Source organism: Phoenix dactylifera, chromosome 5, assembly GCF_051530095.1.
Source record: "Phoenix dactylifera cultivar Ajwa chromosome 5, Ajwa_hap1_PhDact_Kaust_v1.1, whole genome shotgun sequence".
In the NCBI taxonomy this organism is placed as follows: domain Eukaryota; kingdom Viridiplantae; phylum Streptophyta; class Magnoliopsida; order Arecales; family Arecaceae; genus Phoenix; species Phoenix dactylifera.
Window position 1 is genome coordinate 12944761 of NC_143194.1, and position 24634 is coordinate 12969394.

The 24634-nt window shown below is 36.6% G+C and overlaps 2 long non-coding RNA genes across 3 annotated transcripts; both read left to right on the forward strand.

Annotated features, from left to right (window-relative positions):
* Positions 1-329: 329 nt before the first annotated feature.
* Positions 330-20197, forward strand: LOC120105499 (uncharacterized). 2 transcript variants are annotated; one of them, XR_016413156.1, is made up of 5 exons: positions 330-692; positions 15980-16295; positions 19141-19185; positions 19288-19341; positions 19806-20197. It is a non-coding gene; the product is annotated as an uncharacterized LOC120105499 (long non-coding RNA). The 2 variants fall into 2 exon arrangements; XR_016413155.1 differs by lacking the exons at positions 330-692; positions 15980-16295 and having other exon boundaries at positions 18190-19341.
* Positions 17167-18057, forward strand: LOC149753467 (uncharacterized). The gene is made up of 3 exons (XR_016413157.1): positions 17167-17227; positions 17333-17452; positions 17972-18057. It is a non-coding gene; the product is annotated as an uncharacterized LOC149753467 (long non-coding RNA).
* Positions 20198-24634: the final 4437 nt, after the last annotated feature.

Genomic DNA, 24634 nt, shown 5'->3' on the forward strand with positions numbered 1-24634 from the left:
TCATGAATCAAAAATGTAAGTCAATATGCTAATTCCTATAATAGCTCCATAATTTTGTCATATATTCTATTTTTAGCAATCCTTATCACAAGAAAATCAGACCATAGTCTCTTCTATCAATAATACATATGACGTCAAGTTTGAACAAATTAAATTATAGTTAAATTGTTACAACATCCAACATATTCTTATTATTCTATTAAGACTACCATGACTTGGCCCAATTGCCAAAAATTTGTAGTCGTTTTAAAGCCAAGTTTCTTCCCACTTGCTCATCATTTTCCATTTTTATTTATTTATTTTCTTATTATTTTATTTCTTTTCTTTTTCTTTCTTTTTTTTTCTTTTCTTTTCCTTCCTTTTCTTTTCTTTTCTTTTTCTTTTCTTTTCCTTCCTTTTCTTTTTCTTTCCTTTTCTTTTCTTCTCTTCTTCTTGTTTCTTCCCGAAGCTTCTCCTCTTCTTTCTTCTTTCTTTTTCTTCTCCTCTTCTCCTCCATTTCTTCTTCTCTTCCCCTTCTTCTTTCCAGAGCTCCTTCCGACTTCTTCTCCTTCTCCCTTTCTTCTCCTTTCTCCTCCAGCGAAGGGAGGAAGGCGAGCTCGGGAGGGGGGGCTAGCGGGAGCCCACCCCACTATGGGGAGCACAGGAAGGGCCTCCGACCGAGGATAGGTGGCGCTACGGCCATGGATCTACCGGTAAGTGGGCGTTCCCTCCTCCTTCTCTTCTTTTTCTTCTTTTTTTTGTTTTTCTTTTCTTCTTCCTCTTCTTTCTTCTTCTTTCCTCCTCCTTTTTCTTCTTTTTTTTTCTTCTTTTCCTTTCCCGATTCATCAGATCTCCCCTCTTTTCCCATGAAGCAAGGGGAAGATCTCCCAATCGGATCGCTCGGGAGGAGCCCAACTGAGGCCGACGATGCCCGCGACCGGCCAACAGTGCCCGCGGGATGGCTGCGGCGAAAAAAATCTTGTTTTTTCTTGTGCCCACAGCTTTGAAGGATAGTTTTGTCAACATCAGATCACCGCGCTTCGGTGATGTTGGAAACTCGTTCTCAAGGATGGGTCTCCGATCACTGGATTGAACGGTGATTTAAAAAGTAAGGTGATTCGGTATCATTGCCACATGGGATTACTAAGATGTAACCAAATACGGTGATTTTATCACCTTCATCCGGATCACCCTTGATCCTGGGGTTATCACCCCATACCAAATGCCCCCCAAAGGTATGGGCTCGCTAGGATAACTTGGTAAACATCCATAGGAACTACTTCACAAATTACCTCGTCAATATACCTCTTAGTTATGAAAAATTTGAAGGTACACTGCTTAATGATATTCAATCCAACATCTTTCTGAATCCAGCCAAGGGGGTAGGAATGTAGATGAGGATTAGTCTGCAACCCCAGCTTCTGAATTAGATTTTTAGAGATGAATTTTTTTTGGCTTTCAAGATGTATAATAGCCTCGATGATGCTTTCCTTCACTTGAAACTTCAAGCAGAAGAGTTTTTCTCGCATCTCTATAACTGCTTTAGTTACTATCTCGAGTTTTCTTGCCATTAGGCTCAATTTGGAATCTGCTTGCTTAAGCTTAGGCAAGTCTTCAACTTGTAAAGCATTGAGAACTGCCATTTCCTTCTTTTTTGAAAAACTCATCCTTCTGTGTGTTCTCTTTGGCTGCAGCTCGAGGTGAAGTTTTAAACACTTGTTCTTAGTGTATCCACGGAGGTTACAATAATCGAGTAATTTCTCTGAATCATGTTGGCTTGCTTCTTGCCCTACTCTTGCTCCTGATCTGGATTTCCAAGCTTGTCATCCTTTTTGCCCTCCTTAGGTTGATTCTTCTTCTCAATCACCATCGCCATCATGCTGGCTTCAATGATGTCTTCAACTTTAAAGAGTTTTAACTTTTTTTGGGTGCTCTCGTGGAAACCTCTGACATACTTCATAAAAATTTTATGATCATCAATGGAGATTCTAAGAAAAATTGCTTGCTTGTGGAACTCGGTGATGTGTCTTGAACGAACTGATCATACTTCTATGGTAGGTACCGCCACTTGATCCATCAAGCCTTCTCATGGCCGATTGGATAGAATTGATTCTTGATTAGGCTCTTGAATTTATTTTATGTCAGATTTGAAACATTGTTCTTCCTCTTATACAAATTCCACCGGGTAAGAGCATGGCTAGAAAACTTGAGATGGGCAAAAGCTACCTTCTGGACACTAAAATATCCGGAGATAATAAAGTATGTTTCTAACTGGTCTAGCCACTTATCTAGTTTTTCTGCATCAATAACCACATCATATACAGGAATCTCGATTCAAGTCTCAACTTTAAACTATTGAATAGAGAGATTTTTCATACCCATAGATTACTTATCCTCCTCATTGGAAGGTTGATCTTCATCTCGAGCCGTAAGAGATAGCTTTGTAGTAGGAGTTGTTGGTGTTTGTACTGAAGGTATTACCAATCTGGAGATGATTTTGAAGAGTTGGGTAATCTTCTCCTCTAGCTATATGAGATGTCCCATTGTCTCATCATCACCCATCGAGGAAGAACAAGCAGCCCCACTCGCCTTTGTCCTTCAATATACTTGAAGCACAAATAGCCCTTCTATTGATTGCTTGTATTGCTCATGCATCTGGACCATGAAAGAGGCCCCCATAGATATAGAGGACTGGAGCTCTAATACTAACTTGATCCAATCAGAGAGAAAAATAATTTTTTTTAACCCGCTGAACTCGAATCTCTCAAAAAAATTAGAAGAAGATAGAAAGAATCTCAAAAGTAAGACTTAAGTCCTTTTTTCTTTCATTGATTATCACCACATACTTCTTAAATTGAGGTACAAAACCTCTATTTATAATACTGGTAAGGTCCTCGCTTTTGCAATTTAGGCTAGACTCATCTTCTAGTTCGAATAGGACTAGGTATTCTGACTAATAGAAATATTCTAAAAAAACTAAAATTTTTGATTGTTGAAAAAAATAAGACTATGCATGTGTGTTATAATGTTTTAATGATCACAAAATTATTTGGTTTAAATATTGCATATTATGTGGGTAATGTATTTAGCTTGGTCTTATGAAAAATTGTTTAAGTTGCTTGGGCTTAATAATTTTATAATTTGGACTAACTTATAGTATTAGTCAACCTACAAACTAATGAGATTCGGCCAACCCATTAAGGTAAAGTATGCTCCAATATACTATGACTTACATTGATTGAATGAATGTATACTCTTAGAGTCAAAAGATTAATCAAAAGATAAATGGTTATGATTAAATTAGGATTGTCACTAATAATTTTCGTCCAACACGAAATATGGCAACATGCAAACATTTGAGCACATAAGAAACACATGTGCAATTCTATTTTTAGTAAGTTTCTTAAAGACATGCTCTCTGTATTTTGGATATTTGACTGACTAAATGATTTCACAAAATTACAAACTTTATATCGCTGAAAATCTCAAGAAATACGCTTTCCAATTGTACCAATATTGACAGGGTTTGAATAAAAATCAAATATAAAATAATAAGATCTTTGCACACTGCTAGTTTTAAATTTGATTTTTGTAAACTTTAAAATTATGTTGTCATATCTTATTTTTATGTCATCATATTATTATAAATCATGTTAACTAATATTTATTTGTCAAGGGTGTATGTGTTCTCCCATTTACAGCCTTACCTAAAGGTAATTTGGAATTAATATTCCGAATGGTCCACTAGTTACACCTGATTTTGTCATGTGTGCAAAATCTAACTGATTTTGATTTTATTTGTCAAATCTCTTTAAATAGAGTGTAAGAAAACTTTGAAAAAATATATTTGTGGATTGAAGAGAAAAAAATTTCGTCCATTCCATCAAGAGCATGAATAATACAAATCAACCAAATCAAGCTTGAATGATCTAGATGATGCCATGTATGCAAAATCTAAGTGATGTTGATTTTATTTGACAAATCTCTCTAACTGGAGTGCAAGAGAACTTTGGAAAAGTGTATTTGCTGATTGAAGAGAAATAAATTTCTTCCATTCCATCAAGAGCATGAATAACACAAGCAAATCAACCAAATCAAGCTTGAATAGTCTAGATGATGCCACGTGCCCTCCTAGTCATATTGAGAAGTCATCTTGCCATAAGAAGGAGACGTCCAAGCCACATGCTGAAGCATGTCAACCACACTCAAACATGTGCAAAATTTAAATCATGTCAACTTATGAAAACAAGATCAATTTGAGCAGGTGTTGATTGAAGAAATCAAGCCAATCATGCCTTATGGTTGAAGATTGATGAAAATCAAGCTTTAAATACCCTCCAACGTCTCTTGCCCTTTCAAGCCTATAAATAAAAACCTTTGATGAAGTCTCAAAGCACACCATTCGGTCTCATAGTACTCTCATATTGCTTCTATTATATTTTTATTTTACTATTATGAGAGAATTGTGTAATAAGCTTATTTGTGTATTAGATTTGTGAGAATCAAAGTTTGTAATTGTGAGAACAAGCTTGTGAGGTATCAAGCTTATGGGCTTCGTATTCAATCTAGTATAGTACTATATTGAGGTGTGTAACTTGGTGGTTTTCAAGTTGTGGTGCTGTTGCAAGTTGGTGGTTTCCAACTTGGATGTTGAAAGAAGTTTTACAACTAGTGGAACCTCAAGATGGGGCTGTCCTTGGGAGAAGGTGGACGTAGATAAGGATTTAGCCGAACCACCTCATAATATTGGCTTCATCTCTGTATCCCTATCTCTCTTTACTTGTGTTTATATATCTTATTTGATTGGCTTAATTGCTGAGATTTACTATTATTGTGATTGTTTAATATTTATTTTAATTTTCCATTATTTTTATAGACACCTAATTTATCCCTCTCTTTGGTGTTGATTTCAATTGGTATCAAAGCGTGGTCACTATTGTGTGCTTAATTGCTTAGAGTAAGGATCCTATTACAATGGCTAGTGGTAGTTTATCTATTAATAAGCCTCCTTTCTTCAATGGTTCTAACTTTGGTTGTTGGAAAAATAACATAACTAGATATATACAATCTCTTGATTTTGAATGATGGGATAAGATATTTGATGGTCCTTTCATTCCAATAAAAACTGTTAATGATGTTCAAATACCTAAAGAAAGAAAAGAATATGATAAAGAAGATAGAAGAAAAATGTCTCAAATCAATTTGATCCGATCGGGGAAAAAAAAATATTCCCTTAATCCACTCAACTCAATCTCTCAAAATAAGTTAGGAAAATTGGAAAAATTTAGCAAAAGTAGGGTTTAGATTTTCTTTTCTTTCATTAATGATAAAAAATTGAGGTACTTAATTTATAGCAATGAAGTTCACCCTTGTGCAATACGAATCAAAAATTATTTGCCTAGTTTAAATAGGACTAGATTTCTAAATATAAATATGACCAGTATAAATAAATATGAAAAAACTAGAATCCTATAAGAGGTAGATCTCGACTATAATATCAACTTTATCTGTTGTCACTCAACCTAACTTTTTTTGGATGGGAAGATATATTTGGTCAAAATCCTTCTTGATTTTTTTTTTTGATTTGATCGACCCATTTCAAGATCTAAATGATAGAATTTTGAAATATTTTAACCTCCTAGGAGGTTGATATTATATTGTAGATCTCAAAAGGCTACCTGATTTGAAAAAAAATGATCTAATTCTAGAGTGCCATGACCAAGTTATAGCCTCAAGAAGTTGGATGCACGATTCAACTTTCTGCATGGTAAATCTTGTTCATAAACCTTATCTAGCCCTACCTATAGTAGCTAAAATAGTCAACATCAAATTTGGTGATCCTTTGGGATCAAAATGAGAAATCTCTATTTCCAAAATAACGACATGACAATAATCAAAGCACGATCCAAAATGAACACTCAAATTGTTAACATTGACCTTTTCAACTACTTATTTCTCCACTTAATTACTTTATTCTTTCTTTATTCCATCTACTTTCTTGGAGTCAATCTCTTACAGCTAAATTTCTACAATCTTTGATAAATTTTGGAGGGCTTAAACTCTCTTTTACTTTGATAGAAAATTAAACATATGAATTTTTATTTTTATGCAGTAAACTAGGAATCATTTCTTCCTCTATAGGTTTCCAAACAATAGAGCAGAGTCATAAATTTAAGTGATTCAGCTAGAAAAATCCAAATACATCTTGATGCCTGTGCTAGTAGAATTGTGGAAGGGGTGCGCATTGTACCATCATTTGCATGAAAGAACCCTAGATATATTGCTGTCACACCTTTGACCCTAGAATCATAATTCAAGGGCATGAGAACCGCCACATAGTCACAAAGGCCGGATCTATAAGCATGTAAGGCATTCATATTATTAGTGAATTCAACACTATCTAATAACAATATAATTCATACACAGGCGATAGTGATAATCAGACCAACAAAACTATTAAATAAAATATTATATATATTCATACAAATCATCACAAATCATAAACAAAATCCTCCTGCAAATTTTACAAATCAAACTTCTAAGATTTAAATTTATTTATACATAATCCATAAACAATACTTTAATACACACAAACTTATTAAAATTAGATCCACTAACTATGAGGATGGCCTTGCCTCTATATACTCTTCCCAAAAATCGGTACCGACCTAGTCTTTGGTGTTTGGATTTGAAAAAAAGATGGAGATTATGAGCTTCATAACTCGATAGTAACAAATCCTCTTTATAAAATTGGATCAAGCCATAATGAATAATTCAATCCAATTAAAATCATACAAAATATAATACATCTTTACAACTAATAATATCGACATACTGAAACAATACATTTTATCTTTCCAATAATATCAACATAATGATTCAATCCATTCTATCAAAGCAAAATAAAATATCTAGTCTTATAATCAACTATACTCATATTCACATACTTGGATCCGGTGTATCAAGTTCTAATCCATTTTAGCTCTACAACCTCGACTACAGCAGCATTAGTACCCTTGTGACTCAGGTATCACCATGATTACCCCCAGGGCAAGGTCACCACATTTATACCCCTAGGTCAGGTTATCATAATAATTAACCCCATGACACGGTCGCTTCATTTACACCCTTGTGGCAAGGTATCGCTATGATTACTCCCATAGTAGAATCACCACATTTATACCCCTATAGCAGGGTATCACCATGATTATCCCTATGGTCGGGTCATAATGTAATCAAGTTCAGACTCTTCTCATTGTCAAGCTAAGAGTCAAGTGATACACATATATATACACATAAATTAATTCTTTTTTTTTTTTTACAACACCACTTTGAAATTTATAATTGAACAAGCAACAAATAAAATTTTACATGCTCGATCCCATTATGATTTTTCAATCATGCATTTAATTAATCAAAATGAAATTTTGTATAATTACAAATTTTAATATGCAATTTGTTTTGGAATTAGGATAATAATTTGCACAGTAATCTTAAATAAATACTATAAAGTGTAAATTTTACTTACCTCGCAAATGCCAATATCTAGATAATCTAACCCATTCACATGGATCCTTGGGGACCTAATCACCCCACAATTACACATATATTAGATTAGTGCCATGATAATATTTAAAAATAGTTTCTAATCCTAGTTTCTAAAATAAATATCGTTATAAAAAAGAAAAATGAGCCAATAATCTTGCCTTATTTCCTTTCACAAGGCACGAGATAAGAAGTGGCATAATGGAGGCTTTTCTAGGGCTATATCAGAGAGGAAAGAGATTAATAGAGAGAGAAATGAGAAAGAGAGGGTGAGTGAGAGGGGTGGAAGAGAGGGCATGATGCTCGCTCCTTTTTACCCCACACATACACCTACACACGGAAGAGATGGAATGCTCGTGGTGTGAGAGAGAGGCCAAATTGAGAGAAAGGAAGAATCAAAGTTAGGATGGAGCTAGGGGTTGTGAGTGGGATGAAGATGCAGCGAAAGAGATGGGTGAGAGAGGTCAGTCACATAATGAGAACAAGAGAGAGTTGTGGCTCAATAAAAGAAAGGAGGTGAGTGGGAGAGGTGAGAGCGATGCGAAAGAGGGGAATGTCGGCGAGAGGCGGTGGAGGGCTAGGAGTTCAGTCAAGGCATGTAGAATGCAAAATAGGGGAAATATCTCCTATTTCAGTCCTCAGGTAACGAAGGGCACCATCTTAATAGGTGAGCCCTGATACTGCTGGACCAAAACCATGGGCGCAAGTATGACATCCTTCTCTCAATTAAATTTCATCCTTGAAAGTTTCACACTTGAGTTCTCAAATAATTGGGAATACTTTTATCTCATGTCTTCCTTCAGCTTCCAAGTAGCCTCCCATACAGAATGATTATTCTATTGTACTTTAACATACAAAATAACACATTACTGTTATCTGATCCTTTTGATCTACAATTACCATAGGATACTCTTCGCATATCAGATCCTCTTCGAGCTGCAAGAGTTCATATTTCACAACATTACTAGGATCAAGTACATATTTTCTCAACATAGATACATTCAAAGATATGGGCTTCATTTTTTTAGCTTCTTGTTACCAACAGGAGTTCCATTGCCGTTAACACTATTTTTAGTACTTCTTGAGCTGATCCCTCATTGTTTTCATGCATTAAGATCAAGTATACATTTATTTGCTAATATGATGTCCGATCATAGTTTATTATAGATTTTTAGTGGGTATTCTATGCTATTTATGAATAACTTTTTTTATTCATAGGAGATCTTGGTACTTTATTTATAGTTCTAGTATTAACCCATCAAAAATTAGGTGTTGCTATATCACAAGCTCATATTTCTATGATCTCAATCTATATTTACTAGAAAACATTATGTACACTTGTAAGTTCAAGGGCAAGCAAATTTGTAAGCCACTTCACCATCATTTTCTAGTATTTCAAATGGATCAATATATCTAGGGCTTAACCTACTCCAAATTCCAAATCTTACAACACTTTAAGTAGTAGATACCTTCAAAAATACATGGTCAACTATCTAGAACTCTAGTGTCTACCTTCCAACATATGTGCAACTTTTCTATCTACTTTGAGCTATTTGGTGATGCTCTCTGATTAATTGAATCTTCTCCACTATTTGTCGTATAAGTTCAGATCTTAATAATTTTTTCTGACCAACATCATCCCAACATATAGATGATCTACAATGTTCTTCCATATAGTGCCCCATATAGTACGATAGTACGCTAGCTTGATAATTGTATTGTAGGCGAATTCTATTAAAGATAAATGTTCTGCGAATTCTATTAAAGGTAAATGTTCTTCCCAAGAACCTTTCATATCAATTACGCAAACGCTCAAAATGTTCTCTAATATCATGATAATCCTCTCCGATTGTCCATTTGTCTAAAGGTGGAAAGCAGCACTAAACTTAAGTTTAGTTCCCATGTCCCTATGCAATCCTTTCCAAAATTGAGATATAAACCTAGCATCCCTATCTGATACAATAATCACATGAACATCATGTAACCTAACAATTTCTTTAATGTACAGTTTAGCCAATCTTTCAAGAGAGTGATCAACTCTATATGCCAAGAAATGAGCTGATTTAGTTAATCTATCAATAGTCACCCATATTGCATCATTGCCTCTAGGGATCTTAGGTAAACCTAAATCACAAAATCCATGGTTATATGCTCTCATTTCCACTCAAAAATGGGTTAAGTTTGCAAGGATCCTCCTAGGCTATAGTGCTTAGCTTTTACTTACTAACACATCAAACATTGTGCAACAAATTGTACAATTTCTCTTTTCAATTATTCCACCAGAATTTTTCCTTCGCATTTTTGTACATATTGGTACTACTATGATGGACTATGTAGCCAGTATTGTGAGCCTCTTCTAGGATTTTTCTCTTTAAATCTTTAAAATTAGGAACAAATAATCTATTCTTGAATCTTAGAGATCTATCCTCATGAACTCAAAAAAAAATTTCATCTCTTTAAAGCTTTTCTTGCATACCTCAAACCATTCAAAGTTGACTCCTTTCTAATTCAAATCTGTTGAAGGTGCACCAATCTTAAAAAATCTTCTACAAATCTTCTATATTACCTATCCAACCCAGAAAGCTACGAATTTCAGATGATTGATTGGCCTGATCCAACTTACTATCGCTTCTACCTTCTTGGGCTCTATAGATATCTCTTCTTTAGATATCACGTGCCCAAAAAAAGCTATCCTGTCTAACCAAAACTCACATTTGCTTAACTTGATAAATAACTTCTTCTCTCTTAGGATTTGAAATATACATCTTAGATGCTTTTCATATTCTTTCTTACTCTTGGAATAGACTAAAATGTCATTAATAAAGACTGCTACAAACTAATCCAAGAAGGGCTTAAACATCTTATTCATCAAGTCCATAATTGTAGCTAGTGCGTTGGTTAATTCAAATGGCATCACCAAAAATTCATAATGTGCATACCGAGTCCGAAAAACAGTTTTGGGTACATCCACTACCTTGGTGGGTAATAACCTGATCTGAGATCCATATTGGAAAAAACTTGTGCTCCCCTGTACCTGATAGAATAGGTCATCAATGCTAGGTAAAGGTAATTTATTCTTGACAATTACCTTGTTTGGCTCCTAGAGCTCCCCAAAGTGATACGTTGGATCTAATAAACCCTTGACTAGTAATTCTTGGAGTTGCTCTTTCAACTCTATAGGAGCTATTCGATACGGAGCTTTAAAGATTGGCCCATTATACCAGATATCAAGTCAATAGAGAATTCAATCTTTCCGTTTGATAACAATCTTGGCAAGTCCTCTAAAAAGACATCTAGGAATTCACATACAATAGAAATATCTTCTAATTCTAATTCATCTTATTGAATGTCCCTTACAGTAGCCAGATACCCTTCACAGCCTTTCTTTAACATTCCCCTAGAATTCAAGACTGATATCACCGATGGAGTGACAACTCCTATACTTCCCACAAAACTAAACTCTGACTGATCAGAAATATGGAAGTTCACAGTCTTCTTATGACAATCAAATTTGTTATTGTAATCAGCTAGCCGATTCCTTCCTAATATAATATCAAAATCCCTTATTTCTAGTACTATTAGATCTGCCACCAGCTCTTTATCTCCTACTCTAATAACACAAGACTTGTAAATATAATCAGTGACTAGCATATCTCCAAATAGGATTTTAAACATATAATGCAGTTTCCAAAGATTCACATAACATATCATATTTTTTAACAAATATAGTAGATATAAAGGAATGAGGAGCACTAGAATCAAACAAAACATATATATAAGCATTGAGTACTATAGTGGTACCTACTACAACAGTATTAGAGACCAGGGCATTTTGCTATGTAATAACATAAGCTCACCCCCAAGTCCTAGGCCTTTGCCTTTGCTTTATCCACTAGAAAGGGTTCTGCTTGCCGATGCTTGGGTTCTGCTTTATTTTCATTGGACATACTGCTATGCTATGACCCCTTCGTCCACATCTAAAACAAGCACCCATGTTCCAAGGGCAATCCCTCTCTATATGATTTTTCCCACATTGAGCACAACATTTAGAATTCATCTAGTGTTCTCTAACCATGCTTTGCTGAATTGGTTTTTTCGATTGCCTAGTTGAATTTCGCACACCTTGTAAAATTGCTGATCGATACCTCTTTCTCCAACTTTCTCTTTCGCTCTGTTCCTGATCTAGCTCTCTTTTTATTTTTAATGCTGGGTTTACAAGCGACACCCTTCCCAATCTCTTCTCTTAATCCCATATGAAATTTGTAGGCTCGGGTCTCTTCATCCTCCACCAGCTTAGGGGTAAGCTTGGCAAGTTCATTAAACTTAGCTTCATACTGAGCCACTGTCACACCATTTTGCCTCAAGGCAATGAATTCTTGTTCTTTCTGAGCTCTAATGCTGGAAGGAAAATACTTTTCATAAAGGACTTACAGAATTTCTTCCGAGTAAAGAGTTTTTCCTCATGGGTATACTTGTTCTGCACCATTCTCCACTAGTCAGAGGCTTCTCCTTGTAACATTTAGGAGAAATAGGCTATCTTGTCTTCTTCTGAACATTTTGCAACCTCAAAGGTCTTCTCCATCTCCTCCAACGAGCTCTTAGCCTCTAATGGTTCAATAGTTCCTCTAAAAGTTGGGGGCGCTACCTTCTTAAATTCTTAAATACTGCCACATTGCATAGAATAGGCACTAATACTTGATGGTTGTAGTTCTTTTTGCTGCAATAGCTGCTGTTGTTGTTGTAAAAATTGTTGCTGCATTTGTTGTTGAAATTGCAATTGTAGTTCTTGGAACCACCTTTACTGCTCTATTTGTTCTTGTTGGAATTGCAAGTGCTGTTGCGGTATCATCCCAACTACAGTCTCCATAATTTGAAGCGTCAGAAGTTGTTGCTGCTGCGGGATATTCCCAATAGAAATTTTGACACCCTCTTGTTGACAAGTGCTATCAACTTGTTGATTTGAAGGTTCGCCAAGACGAGTCATCAATAATATTGACAGCCTTCTTAACATGACAAGATGTCATTTCTAACCTACATTGAAACAATAGCAACAGAAGTTCATTATAAAGTTTAAAATAAACTAAGATTTAAGATTCCTAACCACCTATAGCATAATAGATAAGATATATATCCTAGTATTTGATAACTACCCCTACCTACACTCAATATATGTCATGTTCTGGGACCTAGATAATTTCTTATATTAAACCTATACTCTAGTACCACTTCAATTGCTTCGCTATCGATCCTAGAATTATAATTCAAGGGCATGACAACTATCGCATAGTTACAGGGATTAGTTCGATAAGTATGCAGGGCATTTTACCTATGAATGAATTCAACAATATCTGATAATAGTATAATTCATACACAAGCAGTAGTGATAATTAGAACAACAAAACTATTAAACAATATCATATATATTTATACACACCACCACAAATCAAAATTAGGGCTCTTCCTCCAAATTTTACAACTCAAAACTTCTAGTATTTAAGTTATTTATACATAATCCATGAACAACGCTTTAATGAACAGAAATTGATACAAACTAAATCCACTAACTGTGTAGATGATTTTTCCTCTATATACTCTTCCCAAGAGCTGATACTAGCCTAGTTTTTGGTCCCTAGATCTAAAGAAAAAATTAAAATGAACATTATGAGCTTCACAACTCAGTAAGTAACAAAAATACTTTATAGAGTTGGATTAACCAATAATAAAAAAATGAATCTAATTAAATATATAGAATATGATGCATCTATAAAAGCAATATCCACATACTAAAACAATATATTCTATTAGAGCAAAATAAAATTTTTGGTTTCATAATCAACTATGCTCTATTCACATATTTAGATTCGGGTATCGAGTTCTAATCAATTTTAGCTCTAAAGTCCTAACTACGATCGTATTTATACCCCTACAACTCAAGTATCACCATAATTACCTCCGTGACGGGGTCCGCTACATATATACCCCCATGATAGGGTATCACCATGATTATCCATGGTAGGTTATCACCATGATTATCCCCATGGTGTGGTTCCCACATTTATACACACACACATATATATCAATTATTCTTTTTTTTTTACAACACTACTTTGTATTTGCAATTGAACATGCAATCAAAAAAATTTCACTTGCTTAATCCCATTATGGTTTTTCAATCATGCATTTAATTGATAGAAATGTAATGATAAATATCATATAGTTACAAATTTTCATATGCAATTTGTTTTTGAATTAGGATAATAATTTGCATAATTAATCTTAGATAAATATTATAAAATACAAATATTACTTATCTGATAGATACTAATATCCAAGTAATCTAGCCAGTTCACAGGGACCTTTCGGAACCTGATCAATCTAAAATTACACATACATCAAATTAGTTTCACATTAAAATTTTACAATAATTTTTAAAATTTTTAAAATTTTAAAAACCTTAGGTTCTAAACTAACTATTGTCACAAGAAGTTAAACCGTCTACCAACCTTGCCCTATTTCCTCGGAGGATGGGAGATAGGAAGCGGCCTAGTGGAGGCTTTTCTAAGGCTATACCGGAGAGAGAAAGAGATTAAATAGAGAAGAACATTGAGAGGAAGGGTGACCGAGAGGGGAAGGTGCTCTCTCCTTATTTTCCCATGCAGTCACACCTCCACAGGGAGGGAAAGGGAGCCCAAGGGGGTGAGGAGAGAGAGAGAAGGGTGAAACGGAGAGAAAAGAAGAAGAGAGGAAGAGAGGCGGGGTGGAGGGGTTGTGAGTGGGAGGGCGGCGGGATGAGGAGGCAGCGAAAAGAGATGGGAGGGAGGCCGGTTACGCAGCGAAAGAGGCGAGAGCGGCGCGAAAGAGGGGAACGTCGGCGAGAGGCGGTGGAGGGCTGGGGGTTCGGTCGGGGCGTGTAGCGTCCGGAGCAGGGAGAAAAATCCCCTGTTTTGGTCCTGGTACTGCCGGGCCTGGGCGTGGGCCCATGTGTCACAATTGGAGCATTGAATTAGACTAGAAGTTGGTTTCTTGCTATCTTCCACATTATAAGCTCAACATCACGGAGCACATGAAGCAAATTCAGTAGAAAATAGAAACAACTATTAGTTAATATAGCCGCAAAGATACCACTTCATCACTAGAATGCGAATCACTGGAGGAACAAGATGCCCTGATCCTGTCAAGAATCCATGTCCCAGATATGGATATGTAATAGAAAGTGTAGGGAAAGAGACAAGAATCCATGTCCAAGATATGGACATGCAATAGATACTGTAGGGAAAGAGAGTACAAAAGTACCCAAAAATACACCAACAATTTATATGTGGTTTACCCATTTTGAGGCTATGTTCGGGAGGAAACCAAAATCTATTATCAATGTGAAGAAGAATAAGGGTCTGAGAGTTTCACCTCCATACAAGGTTGTGTATATCACACCACAATGGATACCCCTCTGCAAGCTCCACCCTTATCAGCTATCACCTCCAATGATGGAAACCTACCACTGGAACATCCTGGATACACCTCACAAAACCTCCTCTCTTCTTATCAAGAAAAGGGCTACCTTGGGATGAATCAGAAAATACTTTTAGTAGGCCTCTCTTATAAAGTTTTGTCCTTGTGGGAAGTTTCTAATACTACCCTACTTAAATACAAACCAACCACATGGTCCATGGAAATGAATCAAGTGGTGATATTGGTATTCTCTAATTAATTGCTAAACATATTTGCCACCAAAAGCTTCTCTTGTTACATATACAGTCGAAAGAATGAAAGGTATATCCCCAAGATTTACATTACCCTGATAATATCTGTTGCAAGGTAGCTGCATAGCTTTAAAATCACCATTATGTTGGTTAGATTCATCAACTGCATGCATTTTAAAGCTTTAAATAAATAACATTTTGCATTTGCTATTGACTTGTCCAATATATGACTAGTTGCCGTTCTAACACAATCAAAAGTAACCTAGAATACCCCAAAAAAAAAAAACATAAATGATGTACCAAAAAATAAAAACCGGAGCTGCGCAACACGGAGCCATTTCTCTAATGCACAAAATGTATTATTCAACCTAAAAAACAGAAGACATGTATGTGGGTTTATAAGAGAGAGAAGAAAGAAAGAAAAAGCTGGCCAAAAACTAAATAATTATCAGAATTCCGTTAAAATTACATTTAGTATAAGTCATTGCCCTTCTCATCTATTTGGCATATAAACAATTTCTTTAATTACAAATTACAGTTTCTCATTAGGTGGCTAATGGTGCTTGAACAGCCTCAGCCTCCATTTACATCAAAAAATAATAATAATAATAAAAGAAAAGAAAAAAGAAATCAAGAAATTACAAAAAGGTGAGAAAAAAAGGAATGAAGTGTGAAACAAGGTAGAATGCAAAGACGTAACTAGCTACTAGAGATCCCTGAATGGGTTCTCCCACGTACTTGTCGTATCCATGCAGTTCATGCAACGTTGCCGATCTCGCGCGCTATACGGCCAGAGCCACCTCAAGGACAGGTACCCTTGGAGTTATTGGGGTCACTGGTGCACCCGGAAGGCCCAGAAGGCGTTGTGGAGCCCTTAGGGAGGGAAATCAAGAGGAGCCTGTCATCCTGCTGAGACCCCCGCCAGCTTTCATGGAAAGGCCTCGCTGCGTGCATGGGTTGCATGCTCGAAATCAGCAGAAAGACAAGCAGCAGCTGGGCCGAGCAGATTGTTTGGCGAACACTCATAATGCCTCGAGAAAGGATTACACTTATGGCTGATGGGTTTCTCAGGTGAACCCTTCTCTTGCTTCATTGAAATGTAGGCAAAGAAGAGTATTTTTATAAGGAAGTTGGTATGCGGATTCTTGCATGGTTTCTTGTCAAAGTTTTGAATTTGAAACGTTACTTTTCAAACTACCGATTTGGTCAGCAAATGCTACCGACCGGGGCCTACGCGTCTCGCTGACCAGGCCAGAATAATATTAGTCAGCGTAGATTTTGTATTCTGTGTACATCTAGCCTTGAATCTTGAATATTTCTTCTGTGGGCCTCATTGGCCGTTGCTCGATTTCGAACCCCGTTCTTGGACTTTGATGTTTCTTAGCCGTGGTCTACAAATGTTTTGAACTTTTCACTACAACAAAAAATCTGTTTGCCGACCCTATATTGCCGACGCTAGATAAAAGCGTCGGCAAAATTTTTTCTTGCAACAGTAAATGCCGACGCTTTTGGAAAGCGTCGGTACAAAATCTTCCGCCGACGCCTTTGTTAGGTTATCACCGACGCTTATAAGCGTCGGCATAAGGGATAAATGCGACGACGCTTATAAGCGTCGTCGGACTTCATTTCTCCCACAACAAAATCCGATCGACACTCTCCCTCCGCAGCCTTAAATCCCTACTATCCCTAGCTCGCTCACGCCGACCGACTCCCCCCTCCCTCCGCCGATCTCAGCCATTCCCCTCCTTCGAGCGACCCCAAATCGCGTTCCTCCGCCGCATCTCCTTCCCCTCCTCCCCCTCTCCGTTGGCCTCCTCTCTGTGGATATCTCCCGCCTCCTCCGCCGCAGAGCACTCACGCGGCGTTTGAAGTTTGGAGCCGGCAAGGACAGGGACAAGGCCAGGTTTGGGATCTTCTTCTCTTGCTTCGATCTTTAAATTCTAGATGTTCTGGATCTTTAAATCCGTGCTTGCCACCGCCATCCACACCGGCAGAGCCTGAGGGTAGCTATCCTCCTCCGCCGCCTGGGATGCCGAATTCTGAATACTACCCTCCATCATCAGGTTCATGGGTTTGCTCACATTGTTACTGGGATTTCTTCTATGCAGTAGCCTTCCCAATCTTTTCGTGCTCGCCGCTCGGGATCGCCCTCCGCCCTCATATCCTACCGCTCCGCCGCTCGGGATCGCTCTCGCCTCCCTTCTCCTCCAACCCCTTGCGCGGCTCAGGTGAAATTTCTTCTCCTCTTCTCTTCTTCTTCCTAATATAGATATCCGCTCGTAGAACCATGGAACCATGGACTCGCACCGCTCCTCCATCCTTCTTGCCCCATCGTCTCCGCCCCCGACCCCTCCCCGGCCGCCAGCACAGCCACCGCTCCGCTCCGCAAACTCATTTCTCGGACCGAACGGCATTCGCCCTTCCCTCTATTCCCTCGTTCCCATATTTTCCCCAATCTCTCCCTCCCTCCCTCCGCGATGCCCTCCGAGTTCTCCGTCAATTTCACTCCGCCATGATGACCAGTCCAATCCAAGAAGAAAAACTCCGTGATGGCGGAGGGCTCCACCTTCTCCTCCCCCAGAAGCCCCTCGGCACCCCGAGCGGCGGCGGCGACCCTGTCCCAACCCCCAACCCCGTCATTCTAAATCCGTATTATGATTTATAATTTTATTATTTTTAGTCATATTAGTTTTGGTTCAAACTCAACATTTATTGGCCGGTCCATAACCCGTACCAATCCATGCCAGCTCATGCAGGGACATGTTATAGCATGCCAATATGTGCCACAGTCTTGAAAGTTGATACAATTTCATTGCTATCGACAGCTGCAAAACTCTTTTCCTTATACTAATGTTTCGACTTTTATGTATCCTGTAGAACCACGGTGTCTGCTCTTCTTCCTGCAAAGGTTTACAAGATGGGCACAATTCTTTCATTCTGGATCTATGCCTGTACCAGTTTACTGGAGTTCCATATATACTATCACAGCATTGTTATGTTTTTAAAACATTTTAACAGTCATGGGGTTTTGAATTTGGACTGGTTAGGCATGATCGATGTCTATTACTCATTGTAAGTCTTAAAAGTAGATGAATTAGAGAATAGCAGAGAAAATATAATTGCTTTGAATTTTCACTTTTGCTTTTACTAAACAATTTTATTTCTGTTGTCAGGGAAAAAGAATTAGTAACTATGGTACATGTTTCTATTATAAGAAATCTGGTACATGTTTCATCTGTTCTCCTATTTGCTAATGAATTATCATCACTGATTAAACAGATAGTTATAATCTGCTAATGCTATTCCTTTCTAATAACTGTTTCTTTTGCCTAATGGTGCTATCCTTGCCTGTTACATGCGTAATTATATATGAATAAGAACAGAAACTTTATGTTCTTATTCATATATACTAAATTAAACCTTGGTACCGTATAGGTATCTTACCGGCATGGTACGGTCAGTATAGGGTGGTACAAATCAGTATGACAGATCTTATGTATAACAATGGCCAGAGTAAAATTCTCGAGTTTCTTCAACCATGGTAGCTGGAAAGTTTCTATTGAGGGTGCTTCGCACAAGTAATCATCCTCAATTTTTTTAACCCCTATCACTTTAGTGTGAACTTAGTGTCCATTCAACACATGCTTTATGAATGATTGGATGCCCATGACTTTTATTTATGGTTCCATCTAGGATGCTGTTTGTTCTGTCACTCCACATCTTTGTTTACTGCACTGAATCATTGTTCCAAGTAACCACATTTCTTGCAATATTTTTGTGTTGCATGCACTTCAGCTAGCAGAAGTAGTTGTTGTGTCCTAGTTTTTGCTAGTGGTTTCTCCTGTTGTTATTGTTTGTTTATCAATCATGCTATTTAATCTGGCTTCTATTAAATTTACTGATATATAACTTGCAGGGCACTGGGGATTTGATGACTGCACTTTTGCTGGGATGGAGCAATGTAAGGGTTTTACTTACCATTTTCAGCTCAATAGCGCCATATTGTGACATCTATTCATATTTTAGAAAGTAGCAGTGATTTATTTTGCATTATGCTGTTCAGAAATATCCAGACAATCTGGACAAAGCCTCAGAGCTTGCAGTATCAAGTTTGCAGGTAATTATTTTTTTTTGCCTCCTAGCATTTTTCCTATGATTCACCTTATAAGCTTCTTATGACCAATCCTGTCGAATGAATTCTTTGCTTTTGTGGAACTGGTTGATTGTTATCTACTTATATGCTATGCTTAATATTTAATTAATATTTTCCCTTTCATCTTATGCTATAAAAACTAAAGGAAGAGCATTAACCAATACAAAGACACTATAAACAATGATTCATGAATGATTGGTTAATTATAAGGTTATTATAATTAGTTTTGAACTAGGTGGTCAAACTGAATTTTCCTAGAAATATACATCACTATAATAACCTTATAAGGTTATTATAAGGTTATTATGATACTTTATGGTCAATATGATATGTTTGAATTTTGGTATATAAAGCTTACATGAGAGTTTAAGCCTCAAGTGCCAGAATCATAGCTGCTGCATTTGTGTTATTCTAACCTTTAAATATAGGGTGTATCAGCTGTTTCTTGATGTGAAAAGATCGGCACAGTATTTAATGGAGTACCAGAGCCAGTATATGTTCAATGAAGTACTGAGGGAGGCAGATGAAGATGAAACCACACAATTTTGATCTGGGACATGTAGAGTTCTATCTGAATGTTTACTTGTCATGGTAGGGTAGGATTACAATCGAAGTATTCTGCTCTTGCTTAATTTATGTACTATGGTTGTGTGGAATCTTGGATCAAGTCAAAAACAAGATTTCCTATGTAGAGGGATGTGTTCTGTTTAATACTTTAAATCTTTGACAGACTAGTTGGTTTTCTTCTATATTGGTTCACACATTTTTCTTATCGCAATGGAGCTCTTTGATTCAAGGTTTTTTCCTTGACAGGATGATTCTGTATTCTTGGCCGGCTCATCTGTATGGACCTTGCATTGATGAAAGGCATGAACACTTGGTGAGCGAAAGAACAAGTACTTGCAGGTGTCATGGTACGAAAACATGACGTGGATTTCTAGGAACCAACATTCTGAAGCTTTCCTCAATCCAGGGAACCCCGAGTTTTTGGCCATCACCAGATTCGCGCCTTAAAGCAGAAGCTTTCATTCTCTTTCGGCCCCGTTGCATTCCAGAACAGACTGTATAATCTTTGTTTGTGGTGGTTAATTGATATTAGAATGGCCTCAACACCCGAAGGTACTTCTATATTTGAACATATTTGAGCCTCTTGATAAGTCATTAAATATTTATGGCATTAAATATCTTTAATGCCATAAATGCAGAATCATAATATTTAATGCCATAAATTTTTTTTTTTAACGAAAAAATATTCTAACGACGCTTTAAAGCGTCGTTAAAATCACGAAATTTTTTTTAAAAAAATAATATTCTAACGACGCTTTAAAGCGTCGTTAAAATCACGAAATTTTTTTAAAAAAATAATATTCTAACGACGCTTTAAAGCGTCGTTAAAATCAAGAAATTTTTTTAAAAAAAAATAATATTCTAACGACGCTTTAAAGCGTCGTTAAAATCACATTTAACGACGCTTTAAAGCGTCGCTAATTTCCGACGCTTTTGCAAGCGTCGGAAAATATTTTCTCCACTGTAGCATAGGCGACGCTTTGCCGACGCTTACGAAAGCGTCAGGATGGTTTTTCGCGACGCTTAAAAGCGTCGTTAAAGGCCAAAAAAAGCGTCGCTAATGACCACTATTCTTGTAGTGTTTGAACATTGAATTCCATCAATTTTTTTTTCCTAGTCATATTAATAGATTATAATGTGGGACTATGTTCTCAACAATGCAATGGTCTACCTCATTGAAATTGTGGACACTAGTCTTTTTTCTTGGGGAATGGGGCAATACGGCAGCGGCCGCAACTCTTCCTCCCAATGGAGGAGGTTTTCAGTCCTACAATTAGGATCTGATTAATTAGAGATATATATGTTTAGTTCGCGGTCGAAATTTGAATCAGACTAAATTGAAATGAGCATCGGAATAGCCAAATACGTTTGGTTTGTGACGGAAATTAGAATCAAAAGTGAAATTACATTTAAAAGATTAGAAGGGAGTAAGTATTAGATTCAAAAAGTTTGAAGCATTTTTATGTTTTTTGAAGCCTCGATTTTGCTTCACCTCCGCCCGAGGATCTTCTCCTCCTCCCTCTTCTCTGGCTTTGACTGACCAGCCCTCAAGCCTTGACTGAGCTTCGCCTCCACCCGAGGATCTTCTTCTCCTCCCTCCTCTCCGACATTGACCGACCGGCCCCAAGTCCTGATCGATCGAGGTCCGCATCCGCCTGAAGTATTACACTATGCATCATCAATTGCTTTTGGTATTCTTATATCTACAAGAATAGGAGCTATATAATGATAAATCAATATGAAATGATAGTTGAAATAGTTTGAATTGAGTGAAATCCCCAATCTGCTCAACTTCTAGTTCCCTCTAGATATGACAGTTTTATAAGTTGAACATTAGTTGCCAATCTGATTCAATCATTTGAATTCATCCATGGAACATGGAAACCTAAAGGTTACCCTCTGTCATCCCTCTTACTGTAAATTGTTCAAATCTGCTTGATTTGTTGGCGTAAATTTTTTTGAATTTTAATCTGTTACCTGCCTCCATCCCTAAATTTATAACCCTTGTATGAGATTGAAATTTTTTCATGAAAATCAATCACCATTTAGCTCCTTGTATGCTACTCTGTGTATGTGCATGTAGGACTCTCGTATTACTCTCCACTTTGTTATTCACATGTAATATGAATAAAGACACTAATATGAATACTAAAAAGAATATTATGAAGTACAAAATAATTATGCAATTGATCCTTAACTTCTTCATCTGTGTTTTTGTGTTGGAAGTTTTCAGTTCCTACTTGTTGCTTTATTCTCAACTTCAGTACTTTAATGCATGCATAGAGTCCATTTATGTCGACGCTTTCAAAAAGCATCGGAAAAAAAAATCTCACCCTCACCTGCCCAACGCTTTCGTGACGCTTTTGGAAGCAATGGCGCGAAAATTACCGACGCTTATAAGAGTCGGTCTGGAAATTTTATTTCTTTTGCAGCGTCTTTCTCTTATAAAAAAACTTGCAGTGGCAACTCCACTTGTAGTTCCATCAATTATATATATAGCTAATTCAGTTTGGTTAATCCTCTTATATCCATGCCTGAATCCTAGTAACAAAAATATCGAAGCAACCATAGTTCTGTATTAATTGTACGAAGTTGGCTATATTTGAAGTTAGACATGGTAAGGTGAAATCAAAATTAGGATCCAAGTCATATCTCCAAACTACATACAAAGCAAAGATGATGTAATTTGGAGATTCTAGGTCTATGCATCGAATAGTCAGAAATGGTAGTTCAAATAACATGATATAGTACCTATCTGTGACCACTTGATTACATAGGCCAAGGATCTCTAATGTATATGATTTATGGTTGGTAAATAGCTTACAAGCAGGTCATGTCATACACACAACTTTCAATTTCACATCATTAGATCGACATCAAATCTTGTCAACTGCAGCCTAGTTCCTATATATACGCACTACTATACTGCACGTGCCATGCATATAAAGAATTCATCAATCCATACCCTTCTCCATGAAAAAGTAATTGTCATGGGTGGTTTGGGTAAAGGAAATCTTGGGGCCAAGCGGATTTTTTTTTTCTTTAAAAGGATTTCAATTGAAGATTCCAAGAGAATCTACAAAAGGCCTTTACATAGATGGAAGTAAAAGAAAAGACAGCAATCAAGGACAAGTTGATGGAACATAAGTTAGGGAGAGGAGGGATAGACGAAGATGCGGCGTATTATTCTTTTCAATCTCCTTAGACTTGGAGACATTGATTAGAGGATGGCACAAATAGCCTATCAAATTAGTAAGGCCACTGGTGAAATCTAGTATTGTATGAAAAATTTGATTTTGAGAGGCTTGCTTGATTATTGTAGAAGGTTTTTAATAGATGTTAAAACACTCAATGATGAAAACTTTGGGAGAGATGATTGAGTCAGTTTTACTTATATGTTTTGACTTAAGGTCTTCTAACTTAGTAGAGCATTGAAAAAATTCTTTTAATTGATTTTACTTATTGTAGTTTAATTTGGAAACATCTGATTGAATTGACAAGAGAAACAAGATTTAATTCATGTTTAGGTTGGAGTAACTGGATCGTACAACGGTTTTGAATGTGAAAAGAAGCTTGAGAGTTAATCAAGATGGGTGTGCTTGAGGCAAATTAGGTACAAGATTTAAAAGTTTATCTTTGGCTTTGCTTGAAATTTGAAATTTTAAATCTTTTTCAGTTTACAATACAAAATAATATTTTGGTTGAAATTCATTTAGTGAATTCAAAGAATTTAAGTGGTTTAGATCAGAGTACGTAGTAGAAGTGTGATGGTCTAAATTATTTTTAAGCTAGTTAGCAATATTAACACTTTGAATTAGAAAGTTTATGATAGATGATTTGATTTGAATTTCCTTATAGAGGATTCCATTGATAATGGAAAGGACAATAGTTTTGATTCTTGAATATTTTGGATATTGCAGCTATATGATTTTCGCTAGTAGGTTCCCTATCTACTGTGATAAGAAAATTTTTAGCAGCTTGAATCAATGGCTAACAAATTGATTCTTGATTTTGGATCTTGATTGTTTTGGTATGGATCTCTTTTCTATAGATCTGAAGCTTATACTCCTCTATCTGTTTAAAATAATTTGAGGTTATTTATCAATCTTAAAAAATATTCCATGCTCAAATTTTCTTCTGCTAAGGCAAAATTGGAGTAGTTTATGATCTTCTGATGGATTGATTAATTAAGATCAGTCAATATCTTTGAAAAGAAACTTGGTATTCTTTTCCGAAAATAAGATGTTGATTTTTGTTACAAGAGAGGAGTTTGATTTAGATCATCTACAAGAATAATCTTGTTTTAAGGTATTAAACCTTATTCTTATAATAAAACCTAATGATAAAATCACATCGATAAGTAAAATACTTAGAAAATTGAGAATGAGATCATAATAGAGAAACCCTAAAGTTTCAAAAATTTTGGTAAGAAATTTTCGAGGATGAAATTTCTTTTAGGAGGGAGAATATAATACCCAACCAAGAGTCAATTGGGCCTAGTCCACTTGATCGGCCTTGGTAGCTTGGGCCAGCCCAAACAGCACAACATCTAGAAACTTAGAATTGAAAAAAAAAGATGCAAGTGCACTGCACGTGGAGAGGAGAAGAGACGGACTCCCAATAGGGGTACAAATGGGTCAGGTCGGACTAGGTAATTAGTGACCTCGACCCAACCCGGATCCTTATTTCA